Source organism: Schistocerca serialis, unplaced genomic scaffold (assembly GCF_023864345.2).
Source record: "Schistocerca serialis cubense isolate TAMUIC-IGC-003099 unplaced genomic scaffold, iqSchSeri2.2 HiC_scaffold_1353, whole genome shotgun sequence".
Lineage (NCBI taxonomy): Eukaryota > Metazoa > Arthropoda > Insecta > Orthoptera > Acrididae > Schistocerca > Schistocerca serialis.
In genome coordinates, this window is record NW_026047573.1 from 12,639,487 (window position 1) to 12,661,618 (window position 22,132).

Here is a 22,132-nt window from a genome sequence, read left to right on the forward strand (position 1 = left end):
TACAGATTTCGAGGACGCCCCACTCCAGTCTCGTTCTTCTGACACGGCGTTGACAGAGGGTGCACCTTCTGACGGTAATGCGTTGTCTACTGATGTTAATTGTGGTTCCATTATTACCAGAGAGGATGTAGCTGCTTCTGTTGATGTTGAAATGAGCGTTCAATCTGCGTCCCCCACTTCACCCGTCGACGTGACGGTTCTCGTGGGTTCCGTTGTTCCCGCAGAGACGTCTCCTGCTGGCCAGCCTTTACAGTGTTCTAGTGCAGTACCACCCCTCCTCCACGCTGAGACGGTCGAGCAACAAGATTCTACGGGTTTACTTTCTGATGTTCAGGAGATGCCACCCGACACCGGCACTGCATTACCTGTCTCTTCTGTACCTGATGTTGCTGTTGGTCGTTCTGAGTTGTGTTTCCCGACTTCCGATAAGTGCGGTGCCGATGGCTCCTCTGTCAAATCGGAGCTTGACGTGCCCCCAACCTCTCCACATAAAGAGTGTATATTTTCACGGAGTGGTGTGAAACAGCGTTTTCAACCTGCCCGTGCCGCGGCGCGTCGTAAAAAGGAAAGCGAGGATTCCTCGGCGTCAGGTGGGGAGGACTAGCATTAGACCTTCTTTTCCCCGCCTCCGGACGTTGGGGAGAGATGGACGTGATAGTGCTTTTTCCTTAATGTTGTTTTATTGACCTTGCATGTGTTAACGGATGCAGGCGTATAAATTTTTAATTCTCAATGTTAATAGGTTACGTTCCCAATTACGGCTTGCTGCGTTACGCCAGTTTATTTACGATTCCCAGGCTGATATCGTGTGTTTACAAGAGGTATTATTTGATGTGTTTTGTCTTCCTGGATATTCTATGTTTTTATGGCTTTACTTTATCGAGATGGAATCCCGCTGACGGACTTCGAAACGCTAGACGATGGTCAAGGTATAGGCTGTAGTTTTTATGACCTCGCCTTAATTTTTCTTTACGCTCTGTCTGGATCTGGTCTTTCATCCGATCGCACGCGGTTCTATAAGGAAGAAGTTGTTTATTTACTCCAACGGAACCTGCGCAAGGTTTTGTTAGGGGGCGATTTTAACTGCGTCTTACGCCGTGGTGATCAGACCCCCAATTATACATTTTGTCGTGAAAGTAATGATATGGTGACGTCCTTGCATCCCCAGGATGCTTGGGTTTGCAGATATTCTACACTGGTGCGGTTTACATTTCTTACAGCTACTTCACGTAGCCGATTGGACCGTATTTATTTATCTGCCCCCATATGTGGTCAGCTTCTATGGATTGATGTAATTCCTTCCAGTTTCACTGATCACTGTGCTGTTTAAATGACTTTTAACCAAGTCCCGCAGCGGGTCCATCTATCTCGCCCTTTATGGAAGCTAAACACTCTACATCTCACGGACCTCTCTCTGGAAGGCATCGCCCCCAGGGGCTCAGCATTCATTTGCTGGGTACGGGCTTGGCGACCCCGGGGTTCCTTAGCTGGGGACTGGTAAGCGCCGCCTGTCCTCTGTCACCGTAAGCTCTGGGCATACTTCAACGACCACCATGCGGCGCGGCGGTGGAATGTTGTCTGTCTCAGGGAGTGGGGATCTTAGCTTAACCGCCCGGATCGCGAGGATGGAATAAACCTATATAAACAACGCCTCAATCTCAAGGTGTGCTGCGCGCTGATGAGATGCATGGCTGTTGAGGTGGAACAGTCGTTAGCGGGTAACCTCTGGGGAACCTTCCGCACCTCAGTTGTATAAGGCTTACCTAGGCACGCGGGGCTCTGTCTAGGTGGACTTGTAGTTCCCTAGCTGCTCGTGGGACCGAGATGGATCCTTCGAAATCCTCTTTTCTTCCTCCCAGCGGAAAGGGTGGGCCGCTGGAAGGTTCTAACACCCAATCTCTTAAGAGGGCTCGTGCAGTCAGTCCCCCTGACTCCGGCACTTCTTTGACAAGTCCAGTCTTAGGTAACAGAATGCATTCTGGTGATCCAAATGTGTTTCTCGTTGTGAAACGGAAGGAGGGTAGTTTCGAGAAGGTTTCGCCCTTCTATATACAAAAGGGATTGGAGGGAATCTGTGGCTCCTTAAAATCGGTGAAGCGCTTACGTAATGGGACCTTGCTAGTGGAAACTTCCATTTCCCAGCAAGCGACTAAACTTCAGTCTGCTAAATGCCTTGGAGAGTATGCCATAGACACTGAACTGCACAGCACCTTGAACTACAGCAAAGGTGTTGTGACGTGCCATGATCTAGTTGACATTCCCAAGGAAGAACTGCAACGTGAGTGGGCTGGGCTCCGGCAGGTATTGTTGATGTTCAACATATCATGAGGAGGGTTGATGGCAATCTTGTCAAATTCGACTCCTTTATTCTAACCTTCAGTAGCACGAAACTTCCTGAACATGTGAAAGCTGGCTTTCTTCGCCTTAGTGTGAGGCCTTATTTCCTGACCCCAATGCGCTGTTTCAAATGCCAGCGTTTTGGGCATATCAACTTAGGATGCAAAGGCGACGCGACTTGTGGCAAGTGTGGTATAGCTGCTCATGACGGAGTTGGTTGCTCCTCTCCAGCCAAATGTATCAATTGCTCTGGGAACCACCCTGTTTGGAGTAGGGACTGCCGAATATTTTTAGAGGAACGCAAAGTCCAGGAAATCAAAACAACTAAGCGTATCCCCTATGGTGAGGCCAAGAAGATCTTTCAGTCGATGCAACCTCCCACATTTGCTACATCTTTTGCCTCCCTGGTTCAGAAGCCTACTCCAGAAGTCGATGCCTCCACGCAGACAGAGGTGGTGAGTGTTGGCACTAATACATGCAGCTGTCAGTGCACTTGCAACGCAGCCAGTGTTTCAGAGCCAGTAGCCCCTATTTGAATGGCAGACAAAGGTACAGTGGCGAACTTGGGCCAGCCACTGACGCCTCCAACAGCTGAGGATGTTCCGAAGCCCAGTACAGCCATTACCACTCCCACATCAGCTCCCCCAAAACCCACCAAACCGCAGAAAGCTCCCATACAGCAGCAACAGCGGGTCAAATCCCGTAGTAAACCGTCTGACCATGCAGATGTGGTTTTCCGTGAGGCTTCATCTGACTCTTCTCCAGAGTTGATGGAATCCGATGTATGTGTGGGGCAATCATCTCGCCCCACGCCTGCTCCTCCACCTGCTGCAGTCTCCCCGCCCCGACGGAGAGACAGGATGAAGGTGCTACCCCCAACATAGATGGCTCCCATACTCCAGTGGAACTTGCAAGGGTTCAGGACGCATGTGGAGGAACTTCGTCTACTCTCTCAGGGTAGACCACTGTGTCTCTGTCTCCAGGAGACGTATTTCCATCCATCATATTCCCCTGATATACGAGGCTATACACTCCACAAAAAGGACGACCTGCGTGGAGAGAGAGCTAGAGGCGGCGTAGGTATTTTCGTCAGGACGGACTACCACTCCTCGCCTCTCTCACTTACGACGACTTTACAGGCCGTCGCTGTGTCCGTGCACGTGCGTCATCCATTGACTGACTGTTCACTTTACTTGCCCCCACATGATGAAGCGGCCCTCACTGACCTTCTTACACAGCTCCCCCAGCCATTCATTATTTGTGGTGGTTTTAATGCCCACAATGTGCTTTGGTGCTCTGCAATTACCTGCCCCAGGGGTAGAGCGATTGAGAGGCTTCCCCCGTCATCCTGTGCCTACTTGCTCAATGGAGGACAGAGTACTCATTTCTGCACGGCGACTGGGTCGTTCTCTGCCACTGATCTCTCGCTTTGCTTTCCAGCTCTTGCCGCCAGTGCTCACTGGGAAGTGGTTGCTGACTTGCACGGCAGTGATCATTTCCCAATCTGGATTTACCTGCCAGATGGCGTGGGGCCCGAAAGGAGACCACCACGATGGGTGCTCAGTGGAGCTGACTGGACACTTTATAGCCAGTTGGTCCAATTCGAACACTGTGCGAATGTTGAGGTGTGGGTGGATCATATTACCAAAACGGTCCATCACGCCGCTGCAGCATCCATTCCACAGTCCACAGGCCACCGGAAGAGGCCACCTGTGCCTTGGTGGAGTGCCGAATGCCGCTCTGCAATCAGGGCTAGGCGTGCAGCTCTGCGTCGGTTCAAGTGTCGGCCGGCTGCTGAGAATCTTGCAGCCTTTCGGGTGGCGAGGGCAAGATGTCGCCGCATTATTCGTGACAGCAAGAAGAGGTCGTGGCAAACGTTCCTGAACACCATTAATCGTTCCACCAAAAGTTCCATTGTGTGGGAGACCATCAGGAGAATTTCTGGTAGAGGAGGGAGGTGCCCCATAGCTGCTGTAATGACTAACGGCACTCTCCACACGGATCCGCGAGACATTGCCCAGACTATGGCAGCGTATTTTGCCACAGTTACTGCAACAACCAGTCAGGATCCAGGTTTCCAGCGCCATAGAGCGGTTGCTGAGACATGTAGCCTGAACTTCCAGTCCACCTCTCATGAAGTTTACAACTGCCCATCCTCTATGTGGGAGCTGGATTCTGCATTGTCTGGAGCTCGTGACACATCCCCTGGTCCCGGCAGGATCCATTACAGTATGCTATGGCGCCTCACAATGCGCAACAGAGAACTCCTCCTCGCACTTTTTAATGCCATTTGGGCGTCGGGTCACTTTCCTGACGCGTGGCGTGAGGCAGTTTTAATCCCTTTTTTGAAACCTGGGAAAGACCGCACGAGCCCAAGTAGCTACCGTAGTATTGCCCTCACTAGTTGCATTGGGAAGACCTTGGAGCGGATGGTCAACCGCCGCCTTGTCTGGACGTTAGAATCCCGGCAACTCCTTAGTCGCTTTCAGTGTGGGTTCAGGAGGTTTCGTTCCACTTTCGATAACCTTGCCCTCCTGGATGCGGCTATACAACAAACTTTCCTCCGCCGTCATCACCTTCTAGGTGTATTTTTCGACATCGAGAAGGCCTACGATACCACTTGGAGGCGTCTCATCCAGGAGCAGCTTCACGAATGGGGTTTTCGTGGTTGTCTTCCTCTTTTTATTCAGTCTTTCCTCTCGCCACGATATTTTCGATACCGAATTGGTGACGTCCTGTCTGATCGCTTTGAGCAGGAGAATGGTGTCCCTCAGGGTAGCGTTTTAAGTGTGACTCTCTTTGCCATCGCTATTAATAGCATTACGTCCATAGTGAAAAGTCCCGTCCAGTGTTCTTTGTTTGTGGATGATTTCTCTTTGTTCTGCTCTTCTTCAAGCCTTGCAACGACAACTCGTCAGTTGCAACTTACGATTAGGCGTTTGGATGAATGGGCGCGGAAGAGTAGTTTTAAGTTTTCCACCGAGAAGTCTGTATGTGTTCTTTTTAACCGTTCTCGTTCGATTTTAACCTTTCCTGAGTTGCAGTTGAGGGACACTATTCTTACTTTTAAAGACACGGTGAGATTTCTGGGGCTCATTTTTGACTCGAGGCTCACGTGGTTACCTCATCTTAAAGACCTGAAACGGCGGTCGCTTCAGGCTTTAAGTATTTTAAAATGTCTTAGCCACAGTACATGGGGAGCTGACAGGACTTGTCTGCTCCAGTTTTACAGGGCGTTTGTGCGATCTCGGCTCGATTATGGGTGCACGGTGTATGGGTCTGCGAGGCCTTCTTACTTAAGCATTTTGGACGTTGTCCACCATGAAGGGCTTCGGTTGGCCACTGGGGCATTCCGAACTAGCCCCATACCAAGCCTCTGTGCAGAGGCTGGTGAACCGCCACTTCATATGCGGCGACGGCTACTTACAGTGCGCCAGGCGTATAAAACTTTGTCCACACCATACACCCCTACATACCATACCGTTGCTCAGCCTCCTCAGGCACGATTGTTTCATAACCGGCAACGTGCGACGCAGCCCTATGGGATTCGCGCACAGGGTTGCCTCGGTGCGGTGTCTATGGCTGGTCTTCGTGTTTTACGTCGCGGTTGGAGCAGATCTCCACCTTGGCTCCTCCTGAGACTCAAACTTATTTTAGATTTGACTAATTTTAAGAAAGATGGCACACCATATTTTACGTTCCAATCTCTGTTTTTTAACATTTTAGATGTGCATCACGGTTTCACTGTCGTTTATACTGATGGCTCCAAAGAGGAGACTTTCCTTGGCTGTTCTGTGGTGTTCCCTGATCATGTTACCCGGATTCGCCTCCCTGCTGAATATACCGTTTTCGCAGCGGAGCTCCACGCGATCCTGAAGGCACTGGAGCAGATGCATCGTGTTCGGGGCGATCGATTTCTTCTCTGCTCCGATACTCTTAGTGCCTTACAATCACTGCAGAACCTATACCCGACTGAGGAGATGGTCCAGCTGACACATGAGCAACTGTACTTGCTCCAACAGTGGGGTAAAGAGGTATCCTTCTGCTGGGTGCCTGGTCATGTCGGCATATGGGGCAATGAACAGGCTGATCGGGCTGCCAAGGAGGCCTGCAGGGAGCAGAATGTGGTCCAGTGTCCTATCCCCTTGCAGTCAGTCATCGCTGCACTCCACAGGAAGTGCATGGAGTTGTGGGAGGACGAATGGCTGGCGGTGACGACCAATAAACTGCGGTCGGTCAAGTCAACCACTCGGCCGTGGCGTTCCTCCTGCCGGTTGCTCAGGCGGGAAGAGGTGGCCCTCACACGGCTTCGGATTGGGCACTGTCCTCTGACGCATAGCTATTTATTACGGCGGGAGGATCCTCCGTTTTGTGATGCTTGTGGTGTGCACATCTCTGTCCGGCACATTTTAACAGACTGCATTTTATACCGTGACGCAAGGCCGGAAGCACAAGTTGAATGGGATCTGCCTTGTGTTTTAGCTAACGATGAGACGTGTGTGTCTAGGGTTTTTAAGTTTTCTGATGTGTCTGGACTCTGGCCTAAACTTTTAGGCTGGAGGTTTTAGTGTGTTGCAGAGTGGCTGACTCCTCCCTTTTTTCCTTGCGGTCAGCCCACCACTTCCATCTGCTACATTGTTTTAGGTCCCTCTACCATTTTCTTCCTGTGTTGTCCATGTTATACTGTTGACACCTTGCTTCATCCCACGCTTCGGTGTGGATGAGCACATATTTTTCAACGATTGTTATCCGTGTTTTATGTTCCGTATTATATTCCTGTTGTGGGATTTTTCTTGACACCCATCTCTCTATGTTACTGAACGGGCGCTGAAGACCTTGCTGTCGTGCGCCCAAAAAACCCCTCTACCTCTACTACTACTGGAAGGCATCATCGCAGACGCATGGCAGTGGACAACCCAGTCCAAGACGCGTTATTCCTCACTTCTCGAATGGTGGGTTACCTTTGCTAAACCCCGGATTCGAAATACACTCAAGTATTTTAGCGCTGAAAAGGCGGCTGAAATAAGGTGCACTAGGGAATTTTATTATGCAGTCCTTCGTGATCTTTACGATAATGCTCGTGATGCCCCCTTGAGAGTCGTCGACGTCCACCGTGTGAAGGCAAAACTTCTCCAACTCAAACGCAGGCAAGTGGACAGGGTGCGACTGCGTTCCCAGCCTCGCTCAATCGTACAGGATGAGTTGACCTCTCTCTATCATCTTCTCCGGCTTCACAAGCGATCTCAAAGAACGTGTCTTTCTACCATTCGTTCTCCAGATGGGCGTGAGAGGTCCTCCCAATCTGATATCATGCGTGAACTTTACCAGTACTAGTCCGAGCTTTATGCTGAAGTGGATTCAGATGGTCCAGCGTCTGTTGATTTCACCTCCCTCCTTGATCGTGTTGTTACACCAGCTCTCCTTGAAGATTTTTTCTCTGTTTTCCATCTCGATGAGATACTTGATATTGTGGCTCGTTCTCCATCCCACAAATCACCAGGCCCCGATGGCCTTCCCAAAGAATATCATATTCGATTTTGGCCCTTAATAGGAAATACGATAACTTCCATGGTGAATGAAGTGTTTCAGGGAGGCCTTCTCCCGCCCAGCTTTAAGGTTGCTAAAATCGTCCTGATTCCCAAAAACCCGGGACGTTCGCGTGTGGATCAGGTCCGCCCAATAATCCTCTTCAACTATGATTATAAAATAGTGGAGCAGGCGGTCAATAGCCGAATATCTGTATTGTTGACTACCATCATCGCGAGTCATCAAAGTTGTCTTCCGGGTCGTACTCTCTTGACTCCCGTTGCTGAATGTCGAGACTTAATTTCGATTGCTTCCGCCATTCCTGTGCCAAGCGCTTTGCTTTTCATTGATTTTCATAGATTTTCACGCGTTAGACCGCGTGAATCATGGATTCCTTATGCGAGTATTGACGACTGTTGGTTTTAACAATGCTGCACGACGGCTGTTTAGCTCTCTAATCACTGATATTCGGGCATCCATTGACGTAAATGACCGTCTTATTTCCACCATAGCAGTGTGTCAGGGCGTCCTTCAAGGGAGTCCATTATCAATGTCGCTCTACGTGCTGTATCTGGAACCGTTATTGCGAACTATAGCTGCTCGTTTGAGTGGATGGTCGCTGCTGGGAGGAAGGTTTACCGTTTGTGCATATGCTAATGACGTTATGGTTCTTCTCCGTACCCATGATGATATACCACCGCTGAAGGAAGTTTTGGATGCCTTTTGTCGTCTTACGGGAGCGCGGGTTAATGACCAGAAATGTCGTTTACTCAGTTAGCGAGGATTTAACGCTGCTGAAATTCCATGGGCTTCGAAGGTCACCCCATATCGATCGTTGGGTGTTATAATTGACAGCTGTCCGCTAAAGATGGCTACGATAAACTGCAAGTCTGTCACGGATAAGATTCAGGGTGCAATCATTGAACGCGAGCGCCGCTCCCTCTCACTTCTTCATAAGGTTCGGGTCATGGAAACGTATGTTTATTGCACAAATATTTCCACGTCCTGCGATGGTGTCCCGCAAGTTACAAAGTTTAACTGGCAGGTTTATCTGGCGCCTCTCTGTATTTCACGTGCGTTATGGGGCCTTGTCGCGGCCCCGTTTGCTGGGAGGTTTGGTCATCCCTGATGTGGTGTCACCGCCAGACACCACACTTGCTAGGTGGTAGCCTTTAAATTGGCTGCGGTCCGCTAGTATATGTCGGACGCGCCTGTCGCCACTATCAGTGATTGCAGACCGAGCGCCGCCACACGGCAGGTCTAGAGAGACTTCCTAGCACTCGCCCCAGTTGTACAGTCGACTTTGCTAGCGATGGTTCACTGACAAATTACGCTCTCATTTGCCGAGGCAATAGTTAGCATAGCCTTCAGCTACGTCATTTGCTACGACCTAGTAAGGCGCCATTATCATTAGCAATTAATCTTGTGATGCATGTACCGTCAGACCGATGTTCACCAATTATGGATTAAAGTTAAGTTTTCCAGCAGCTACATACTTTTCTTGATAGTATAATTACTTTTGTTCCAGACCTCACGCCAGCCTGCGTGAGTTAAACGCGAGCCTTTCGGCTTCCTCCAAACCCCGTAAATTGGCTCCTCCAATTCACAACACCTGACATTCAGGTTAAGGCGTCTGCCTCATTCATCCGTCGCACCGTGTTAACGTGTCAACGCCCCCCCCCCCCCCCCAGTCACTTAAAGCTCGCCTATATGACTGCATCCGACCGGAGAGTTTAACACCTCCAGTAGATATTGGTACGATTAGTTATAAATTACGGCACGTCAGGGAATTTTTTCTTGAGGTCAGTTGTTTAGGAGTAAATATCCTTTCCCAAGCGAATCTCTCCCTAAAAATGCTGTTAACCGGCTGGCCAGCTCCTTATAGTCTTCCCTCTGTGGAAGCCCTGTGGCCAGGCGCGAACTGGAAGCTTGTTTGGTCTAACATCAGCCTCCCGACTTTGCCGATGGAAGTGGCGTCCTCGTGGTACCAAGTTGTTCATGATATTGTACCTACCAACGTGCGACTTTTTCGTATTGGCCCCAGTGTAACGGATCGCTGCAATCGTTGCCATGAAACTGATACATTATCTCATCGGTTGATTTCCTGCGGTCAAGACCATTGGAGATGGCTTCGCCGACAACTGTCTTTTCACCTCAGGACGTCGGAGGCGGCTATCTCGAGGGAGATTCTCGTGCGACCCGATTCCACTCTCTTTCCTCGATCGAAGAACAATACCGTCATGTGGCTTGTAGGCCATCATGTCCACTACGTGATGGTGAATATGACGCAGATCCGTGTGCCTTTTCCCACTATATGGCAACCGCACATTGGACGTGGCTCTGGATGCCCCATAATCGTGAATTTTTTTCTAATATTTTGTATCTTGTTTTTCATCGCCAAGGCGTTGGATGAGTTGCCATGGCCCCCTTTTTTATTTTTTTTTATTTTTGTGGACACTTCTATGGATTCAGATGTTCCACAATGTAGAAGTGGCGGAAGAAAGAATGTGTGGGAACGTTAAAATTGACGCCCATTCCTTCCTATACGTTTTTCTGATTTCACCCTTTCGTATTTGTCGAAATGGCTCCTTTTGTTTTATTTTCATTGATTGCCTTCAATAACTGTTTTGGAGGAAAAGATAATATTTTCGTTTTTTGAAGGAATATACTGCCATTTGAGTGTATATTACGGTACGTTTCCTGTGTGTGAAAGAAAAAGAAAAGAAAAAAGCGGAATCGGTAGCGTGATAGGTTGATAAATTATTGCATTTCATGGTTGGCTGGTTCATAAAAAAAATAAAAATAAAAAAACCCTCTCTGGTGCCAATATTACTTCTCTTTTTTCACTTTATTAAAAATTCTCTCTGTTTCGTGGTATATATATTTATAAAAAAATGGAGTTTTGAGTTAGTCAGCAGGAGGGCGAGGGTTCGATCCTGTTAAAAAAAGTGAGTAGTGTTGCTGCCTCTGGATAACAGGGTCCCGCGTTCGATAAAAAAAGGGCACTAAAGGCGCTGCAGTCATGGACTGTGCAGCTGCTCCCGGCGAAGGTTCGAGTCCTCCCTCGGGCATGGATGTGTGTGTGTGTGTGTATAATTTAGGTTAGGTAGTATGTAAGCTTATGGACTGATGAACTTCGAGCTTAAGTTCCATAATGTTTCACACATATTTCAACATTTTTTTCTTGTGTGGTACAAGTCCATTACCTCCACTTTTCTGTCTATAAAGCTTCTGAAATTAATGATCCAAACAAACAAAGAAAGATTCATCTCTAGCAAGAAGCCATATGTTTGAATAATTCTGATACCTCAACTGCAGATGTTTCAGCGCTCATTTAACTTTAGGATTCTGTATCTCAAAATGAACAAAATTTGACTTTTACCACTATTGAAATATGCCCTTCATATATGCCATAAAGAGTGAAGACTCGGAGAAACCATCGAACTGTGTTATAAAATGAACGACTAATGAAGTGAAGCCGTAGACAGAAATTTCGCAGAGGTTACTACGGATGAAGCTGATTCACAACAGTGTAAATAATATTCTTGATGGGTGTCGAGAAAGATCGTTCATACAATAGGAAATATTATTTGATTAAAGAAACAAAAGCATTATGTAGCAAAATACTACAAAACAAAAATAATATTTATGCCAAGGACAAAATGATGGAACTTAAAAAGAAACTTCAGTCATACAATTTTAAAGACTTATTTATCAGTACTATTCAAAGACACAGTGCAGAATTCACTTTGGTTAGAAATGTGAAAGCGTTTTCATCATTCACGGGGCTGTATGGCGCCTCTTTTCCCTGATTTTAGTTATTTTTCATATTTTTATTCACGTTTCTTTTCCTACAAGTAGTAAACTGTAATTAATTAAGAGGCAACGTGCTTAAGATAATAAATTACCAGAGCTAACAACTATAAGTTAACCAGAGACATGATGTAAAATACAGCATTACGTACCTAAACTGTTTCTCTTGTAGAACTATAAACCTGACAAAACAATGTAAAATCATTCACTTCCACTTCTCCTCCACCAACTGCTACTGAGACTGCTATTCTTATTGTTCGTTGTTGATTCATGCAAGTGCATTCAAGATGAAGTATAATTTCCAAGAACAGTATTACTTGGAGTTGAGTCTATTATTTACGTATCGTGAGTCACAATATATTTCCTTCAGCATTGTATTAACTGAAGCTATTATAGCAGAAATTTTTGGTCGGATCCGCAACAATAAGTGAGTCAAACGTATCTGCAAAATGGGATCTGTATCTTTTCCAAATTACAAGAAAGAAGTGCGATAGTCTTTCTACAGGCCACGCAGAGTTTACTGATTTCGTTATTTCAAAAGAATTCCGCAAGACGAGATTACTCGACCTTTGGCTTGTGGTGAACCTGTCAGGCCCAAAACACATTAACGTTTGTAATGTAGTGTAAGAAAATGTGTGAAAGCGTTAAATAGTAATCACTCTCGAGAAATGTTTTTATCCCATCGAGTCTTAAAACATACACATATCATAGTTATATGTCACACAGTTTTATTCTTACACAAGAAACTGATATACCTAAATACAGTACCCACAGTCTCCCACCACGTAATAACAGCATCACAGGGCGTGAGAAGTGCCGTCAGATGTGGGAGGCCTTAAGAATATCAAGATGCTCCCACATGATTGGTTTTTTCTTAATAGAAAGAGCAGATAAGCAGTTGTTAGCATCCCACTTAGTAAATGATTCGACTTCATTTACTTCCGGTACGATGGACGTGGAAGAATTATGGGCAAATTTTAAACACATTGTAAAACACGCATTGGAGAAGTATGTGCCGAAAAAGTGTGTACGAGAAAGATCGGGAGAATGTGGACAGGCAAAAGTTAGTAGAGATTCGTGCTGCTGTAAAAAGAGCGATGCGCGAAGCATACAACCACTACCACCGTCATACCTTAGCAAAAGATCATGCTGAAAACCCAAGGAAATTCTGGTCTTACGTAAAATCGGTAAGCGGGTCGAAGGCTTCCATCCAGTCACTGATTGATTCGTGTGGCCTGGCAACGGAAGACAACAAAACGAAAGCTGACATTTTAAATTTAGCATTTGAGAAACCTTTCACGCAGGAGGATCGTACAAACATAACGCCGTTTGAGTCTCGTACAGATTCCCGTATGGAGGACATAGTAATAGACATCCCTGGGGTTGTGAAGCAGCTGAATGGGTTGAAAATAAATAAATCGCCAGGTCCTGATGGGATTCCAATTCGGTTTTACAGAGAGTAGTCTACTGCATTGGCTCCTTACTTAGCTTGCATTTATCGCGAATCTCTTGCCCAACATAAAGTCCCGAGCTACTGGAGAGAAGCGCAGGTGACGCCTGTATATAAGAATGGTAGGACGGATCCTAAAAATTACAGACCAATATCCTTAACATCGGTTTGTTGTAGGATTCTCGAACATATTCTCAGTTCGAATATAATGAATTTCCTTGAAACAGAGAAGTTTCTGACCATGCATCAGCACGACTATAGAAAGCATCGCTCCTGTGAAACACAACTCGCCCTTTTTTCACATATCACCTTGCGAACCATGGATGAAGGGTATCAGACGGCGTTTGACTCGGTGCCATACTGCAGACTCCTAAATAAGGTACGACAATATGGGATTGGTTCCCAAATATGTGAGTGGCTCGAAGACTTCTTATGTAATAGATCCCAGTACGTTCTCCTCGATGGTGAGTGTTCATATGAGGTGAGGGTATCATCTGGAGTGCCATAGGGAAGCGTGGTAGGTCCTCTGTTGTTTTCTATCTACATAAATGATATTTTGGATAGGGTGGATAGCAATGTGCGGCTGTTTGCTGATGATGCTGTGGTGTACGGGAAGGTGTCGTCATTGAGTCACTGTAGGAGGATACAAGATGACTTGGACAGGATTTGAGTTTGGTCTAAAGAATGGCAGCTAAATATAGATAAAAGTATATTAATGCAGATGAATAGGAAAAAGAATCCAGTAACGTTTGAATACTCCATTAGTAGTGTAGCGCTTGACACAGTCACGTCGATTGGATATTTGTGCGTAACATTGCAGAGCGATATGAAGTGGGACAAGCATGTAATGGCAGTTGTGGGAAAGGCGGATTGTCGTCTTCGGTTCATTAGTAGAAATTTGAGAGGATGTGGGTCATCTGTAAAGGAGACCGCTTATAAAACACTAATACGACCTACTGTACTGTTCCAGCGTTTTCCCTGGAGGAAAGGAGGCGTTCTTTTCGCGAATCGCTACTGAGGAAATTTAGATGACCAGCATTTGTGGCTGACTGCAGTACAATTTTACTGCCACCAACTTATATTTCGCGGAAAGAGCACAATGATAAGATAAGAGAGATTAGGGCTCGTACAGAGGCATATAGGCAATCATTTTTCCCTCGTTCTGTTTGGGAGTGGAACAGGGAGAGAAGATGCTAGTGGTGGTACTAGGTACACTCTGCCACGCGCCGTATGGTGGATTGCGGAGTATGTATGTAGATGTAGATGTAGATTTTCTAATCAGTGTGTGCCCGAAATAAATGGATTGAAATGAACATTGTCACTGAATTAGAAATCATCCTTTCAGTATCTCCAATTGATTGTGAAACATTTCAATTTTCGTTCATATTGACTTTGAGTTAATTTTATTTCAAGTAATAATAGCGATATATTACAATGCTAGCGCATCGATTTCATCTTTCATCTATGTCATTATTACCTTTCCTACTACATTCAAACACAGAGTGTCGTTCACTCATAGAAAACGAAATGAATAATATTAAGCAGACTAATACCGCCAATTTTTTCTGTTAAACTATGTATGAGTAATGACACCACAGTGTGTTAGCTTTTCAATTCCAGCATAACAGAGACGAAGTTTAATGGTTTAAATGAGAAGTATAGTACATTTAATTAAAGAACTATTGGCAGACTAAAATTAAATGTAAGCACTGGCCCAATTTAATTTAATGCTATTTCATCAGAGTGTTAAATTGTTTTGATTTTATTGGTTCGTATTCTGGCGTTGCATTATTGCTGTAATTCATTCACTCAAGTAATTTCTCAGTTGTTTAAGATATTTCAATGACCTTCTTTGTGAATTTGATGAGTTTCGTACATGTACTTATAGGTTAGGGTGAGGAAATGCAGTTTTTCATATAGTGAAATATCTTAATCAGTCAGTCGTTTCAGTAACGATGACGTACTTAACATTCCGAATTATAACTTTTGACTGCCTTTTTTTTGCTTAAAGCAGTTACTAATATTTTTTCAGTTTTATTTTGTGCGGTGTTGTGGTGTTGGTTACGTGTGTGACAACCTTCTGATAGCGCATGTTAGTCTGAAAATACCTTTCCTTCTTGCTCTTCCGGTTATTATCGATCAGGTAACAAGCAGGCATTTTCCTTTTGGACTGACGGGCGTTTAAATTTAGAAATTACTTCATTTAATTTTGCCGCCAGTTATTCAGAATTTCGTGCTGCCCTGTCTTCGTTCCGTTCTTTACAGTGTGTGATTGCACCGGCTTGTATACATTATTCTAAATTGACGTAAGCCGAGAATGGAGAAAGCTATTTTCAAAATAGCTTATGACATACTTCTCCTCAGTCATCAGTTATTCAATTTGTAGGCAATTGCCCTAACGTTCTCCGATGCGATCAGGCTCACGCGATCACGGACAATACTTCAGCATAACCGAGTAGTAAGGGCGGATGGTCTAAGTAGAATCAGAACACTGGCCAGCAAAACCAAATTGCAGAGCGGCGTGTTGTGGAACAACGCCTCACGCTTGCTCCTGCTTCATATTTGACTGAATGTATACTAGATGCTTGCTTTGTGAGGACTGAGATAGCTGCTTTCAGCATACTTTTTCGATGAACTTGATGAGATCATTAACTGCTTCGTCCATTCAAGTTTCACATGCGCTACAGGAATTTAACGTATTCTTTAAAGCTATGCTCAATCAAACTAACTTCTCGTTTTGCGTGTTCATTGTGTTATCTGAGGGAAATGGGTATTTATTTTTGGTTCGTTCTATTTCGCCTGATCACAATGAGGCCAATACTCAGTGATAACTCATACTTCCGTGGACACAAATGACTTGCGATATTCCACCTCTGTCTCGTAAAAGAATTGTAAACATTTCTGTAATATTATGATTATGTAAATTGGCAACTTCGTATATCGGTGTATATCACTATGTCTGTTTATTCTATTCCACCGTGAGGGATTAACCATTCTCTATAACTGTTTCGATCATTATAATGGTGTTGTCATACGTAAATTCATTGCTTTATGGATTTCCCGTTGTGCATATTCATGACTAGTGACACCTGCGTGTTCACATTTACATTAGAACTGCTTCGTGAAACCATGGCCTTGCCTTCACACCACTGACCACGTTTCGCAGCCAGCGAGGTGAGCTCAAACACACTGCTTTTCATTAATGTTTTCTGTTCTCAAGATTTACATTATTCTATGTTTGCATTTGTACTTCCAATAGAAAATTAATACTCCTCCTGCAATACTTTCGGCTATGTCCTTTTGCATCTTCTCTATTTGTCTAGTCTTTTCCTTATAAAGGGGTGCGAAAAATTGTGTCACGAAATTTTAACTCTGGATAGCCGATGCCAGTAGGATCCACAATTACTAGTGTTGTGTAGGTCGACAACGAACCATTTTTAAACTACGGAGCCTTGGCGCCACGTGCTCTGTTTGGCCATGGGATTGCCCTGTTGCCGTTCGTCAGTTGATGGGCACCGCTATTGTTGTCGGTTCACACATACAAACGTCCCTCGCCCCGTCACTGCCCCAACGTAATAAGCACACGTGTCGAATAGGTCTTGCTGTTTGTCTCCACCTCACATCAGAATCATTCACATGTAAGCTTCGCTTCAGAGCACACACGTCACGTGCGATTTAATCATACAGTAAGCATGGCGGCACAGTATTCGTTTGAAGAGCAACGAGATATGGTTTTTGCTTACTGACTTGCCGACGTTAATGCGCATGAAGCTCGACGGTTGTACGAGGAATGGTACCCAGCAAGACGCCACCCACACAAGCAAACGTTTACAGCAATTCACCGGCGACTTCGCGAAACAGCTCGTTGGCGGCATATAATGGTGATGCTGAATTTGAAGAGACTGCTTTCAAGTGCTTTGAGGAATCACCTATGACAAGTACTCGAGCGCTTGGACATGACGTGAGGTTCACTCATCGATTAATCTGGGATGTTTGGAGGGATGACGGCGAGCATCCATCTAGTTTCCACCCTCTCCAAGACCTAAGTCCTGTGGCTGACTATGAACACAGGCTAGGGTTTTACCGGTGGTTTCTGCGACATGTTCCACGAGTTTCCAACTTCGCTGCCATGGTGTTGTTTACCGACGGGGGAACCTTCCATTGGGATGGCCATTACATCGCTCGCAACGTTCAATGCTGGGCAAGGGGAAATCCTCACGTCACGTACGTCCACGGACACCAGAAACGATTTTCGCTCAACATTTGGGCAGGCATTGCGTGTAACCATCTGATTTGGCTGGTCCGTCTACCTCCTAGACATACCGGGACAAATTACCTTCAGTTTTTCCAAGAAACTCTACCCGGCCTCCTGGAAGATGTTCCCCTGTTTATACGGCTACGCATGTGGTTGCAGCATGATGGAGCACCCGCACATAACAGTCGTGCTGTGCTCAGATATTTAAATGAACTGTTTAACGGCCGTGTAATTGGCGGAGATGCTCATAGGACTTGGACTCCGCGATCACCAGACCTAACGTCACCGGACTTTTTCCTGTGAGGATACTTCAAGTTTGTAGTTCACCCACCAGAATGCGAAACACCTTGAACGAGGAGGAATTAATGGATCGCTTTCAACATGCCCCCAATCACATCAGGGCAATGCCAGGAATCTTTGAAAGAGTTCGGCAAAACACCGTTCGGCGTTTCCAAGCTTGTGTCGCGTCAGAGGGTCGCCAGTTCGAGCACCTGATTTAAGTAAACAATGTTCCAGCTACAAAGAAGGCTCTTATCAGGACCAACACAATTTGTAAAAGACTTTCTGTACGTGAACTAATAACTGTTGACAGGTTTGTTCCCTGCACGTCTCACCATAAAAATACAATGGATGTGTCGAGAGCCTGGCGGATTCGACCCAAGGCCCCCGGAGTGGAGGGCTGGTGCGCTACCACGGATACGTCGCGATCTCCGGCAGGCAAAGCATTCACTGCCATGCGTTGTCCAGAGCATCCGGGAACAGGACAATTCCGTGGCCAATCAGAACGCGTGGCGTCAAGTTTCCGTAGTTTAAGAATTGTGCATTGTTGACCTACACAACATTAGTAATTTTGTTTCCTACTGGCATCAGATATCCAGGTTTAAAATTTCGTGACACAATTTTCTATACCCTGTGTAGCGAAATTCATCATCTTCAAGACTCTGAACCAAGTTATTCAGCTGGACCACACGTTGCACTCACTACTGCCTTCATTATTTTTGTGCATATTGCAGTAATCAAGTAGCACACGTTTCATTTCATTGAGCACCTGGCTTCATTGATGTCCTCTTTAGGCGACTAAGGTTATTTGATTAGCGACACACATCACGCCAATTTGCCATCCATCCCAAGGAGTTCCCACACTACGATACTCCTTTACATTCCTTATTGTCTCTTCTGAATATAAATTAAATATCACCGCTGATAATGAGCAGCCCTGCCTTACACCTTTCTTGATTTTACTCCCGGCATACATAATAGCCAAGAAAACTCTGATCACGCACGATGACGGTGCATCGACGAGGATATCTGTACCGAATCACAATTTTCCTTGCAAAATGGGCCAGCTGAATTAGGCCACTCCAAATATATCCAGTGTTGTGATTCCGAGTTGCCTGATGGCAACCCCATGCAGGTTTAGCCTTCCCTCTACCAACGCAAGTTGAGCGGGGAGCCTACACGCTAATCGCAGTGAGACTGCCAGCTGTTCGGCAGCCTGCAGCAGAGATCGCCAGTATGAAAAGAACCGTGCTGCACATCCGGAACCACCAGTGCACGGTTTCACACGACTGCGCATTCCACGTCTCAACAAGCAGTTCTATAGCGGCTCACCTGCTGAAGAGCCTCTACTTGCTTGCCAACCAAATCAGTATGTATGCCACGACAACGCAAAAAGGCGCCGCGGAGCAGTGTGTGTGTCGGGAAGAAGACAGTTGTATTCACCAATTGGAGGTTAATCTCTAAACAGGACGTGGCCACAGGCTAGGACTATTTCTACAAGAATTACATGGAAGCTAAATATCTGTGCTACTGAATAAATCAATCTTTTGGACACAGACATTTGTACTTAGTTCAGTAGTTCTAATACGTCTGTGCATGCGTACCTGACACTGTTTGTTGCGAGAAGCATCCCTGTTCGTACAGATGTGTCATAAGCAACTCTTAGAATGGTGTCAACGTTCTAACCGTGCCTCTGTTCGGTAATAAGTGAATGCTTTGTATGCATTGCGTGCAAGATTCCTCTTAGCACGCATAACGCAGTTTGAACCCGACCTGTAAGGAAATGTGCTATTATTCACCAAAGGTTTAGAGTTCAAAAGTATAGCTGCCCCAAATGTTCCTAAAATATTCCAGTGGAGTAGAAAGAAGATCTCTATCTGGGAACAGACAACAACTATTCCCTGTAATTGTATTTTACTGGAATCACATGTGCACATGTTGGGTCATTACAACGCACAAGAGCAATCTCAGGAGTCGCCTGCTCAGACAAGGCGATCCTGGTATCAAATTTCTAAAATAACATAAAATATAAAAGATCAATACTATCACAAAATTCAGGGTAGTTAATTATTTAAACTGAGAGGAAGACGCTCTGGTGGAAGACTATCCTAATGTCCAGCCGAACAATGTAATCAGTTTTAAGAAATTTTATTCTTTCCCCACAAATGTTAACCAAACGTGGTCGTCGAGGTCACGAAGAAAATGCGTTAACCTCTCGAAATACCACAAGGAGGACAGGTCTTCCTACTTTGAGCTTAGTATCACTGGAGTAAAAATTGGCTTGTGACACGACATTTACATTAAATAGCGTGCTGCGTTCTAACCTTGTGTTGCACAGCGTCGTTGGATTGGCTGCTGTCGCGTGTCATAGGATCTGTAAATCTATCAAAATCATACACTGAGCCTGGCTGGTTCTGTATTAGAATACTTGCCCTACGTTTCCGCGAACCGAAAAACGCTAAACCGAAAAACGCTAACTTTCCCCTAGTCTGATTTTAATGGCTAAGCACACGCGCAAGGTTGGTGCGCCGTTTGTTACTCTGCCCTCGCTGTTCTCGCAAGAATTTAGCTAAATTGGCTGTATCCGTTCCCCTCTCAGGCGATTTACGAAAATAATTGAGCCGGCTGTTGACTTAATTTAGGAGCCGGGGGAACAAAGTGTTGACAGCAGTCCTTTCCCTGTCGTCATGTTAGAGAGGGATGTCCTGCGACCACACTCGGCGACGTCTCAAGGGAAAGTGCCTGTTGCACTGGGCAGTTGCGCGTCTCCTCAGCCTCGCTTCATCTCCCTCTACAGTCGTGTTGGATACTGGGTGCAACAGCCAATGGCAGTCGCTCTTTCGCTTCTAGTAGCCACGGCTGCCCAATCACCAGATGGCTTAATAAGTACAGTGTAGAATAGCTGGCTGGCTTTCAAGTAAACAGCCACGTCTGTTACCCTCTATTAACAATCCATCATCCACAAGAGTGGTAAGTTACGTCCTCACGCGCCGCTCACTTGATATACTGTTCTTCCCCCAGTTCTCTGCCGAGCCCATTACCTGCCATTGACCTTGACTAGGCTGCGGCTCTGCAGGCCATTGTGTCACAGCGTGAGTGACTAAAACTGGCTTCTCCTCCTGTGATGATTCCACGCTCTGTCTACCTAACTTAAACATGCAAGCCGCGCCGGATTAGCCGAGCGGTCTGAGGCGCTACAGTCATAGACTGTGCGGCTGGTCCCGCGGAGGTTCGAGATCTCCCTCGGGCATGGGTGTGTGTGTGTTTGTCCTTAGGATAGTTTAGGTTAAGTAGTGTGTAAGCTTAGGGACTGATGACGTTAGCAGTTAAGTTCCAAGAGATTTCAGACACATTTGAACATATCTTGAACATGCAAATTTACATAAGAGAGTTATTCTCGTCACTCTCGATGCCACGTATACTGTATCTCAAACAAGTGAAATATACACACAAGGAGCCGGCCCAAGTTGCAAAACCAGTGTCTTGCAACACTATAAACCACACGTAAAACTGAGGCACCCGACATGTAAGATGTTCAAAATCCCGACACCTTACAGCGTACTGAAGTCACAGAAGCTGCAACGAATGGCGCCAAAGCGATGTCACAACATATTGAGGTTTTCTCGTCTTTCTCTAAGTTATGGTGACAATGTGGCAAATTTTTGGCTTGCACAAGTTATTTTTAACGTTTGCAACTGCCGAAGGGTGAACTTTTTTTTCTGTCCTCATTGTTGTTCCCTGTGTCAGTGGAACTTGTCTTTCATCAAATAGTAACAAGGCAACATCGGTTCAAACTACTGCTCCTCTGTTACGAGAAGGGGTGGTAGAAATGTCTTCCAACCTGTACCAAAAGTAAGGAAACAGGTAACTTACATTCAGTTCGTATTTTCGCCTGTGCGCTTGAACCTCAGCAGTCTGTGCGAATCGGACATCTTGTCGTGAAGCTACCCATACCTTCACAGGGTATACAATAGTCGGAAAAGCGGATATAAATCTCGTTTCTGAAGAATGTCTCCAAACTGTTGCAGAAGTGGCGCTGTTGTACTCTCAAAGCCATCCTGATAGAGCCACGCTCACTTGATCTGAGCTGTGGCTGTGAACTACGAAATGTGGAGAATGGAACACGCCAAACCAGAAAGAACAACAGTTGGTGAGTGGAAAACAACCAAAATTTTCGCAGCAACGGCCCAGCGTCCACATGGCACTGTGAGGCAACCTGAATGTGCAAGTGCCATCTGCCGAAGGAGTGTTCTGCTAATACTGCTTATAAATACCTATCTTCCTTTTCCCAATTCGCTTCGTTAACACTTTCATGGCTATAACTTTGAAAATCTGTTACAATTCCACGAACAGTATGCACGACAACTACAAAGTGATGCACCGTTTTTACAGGAGACTTTGTTTTGTCGATGGACCACAGTTTCCAAGCTGTGGGCAAATATTTAGAGATTGTTGGATTGGTCGTTTGACAA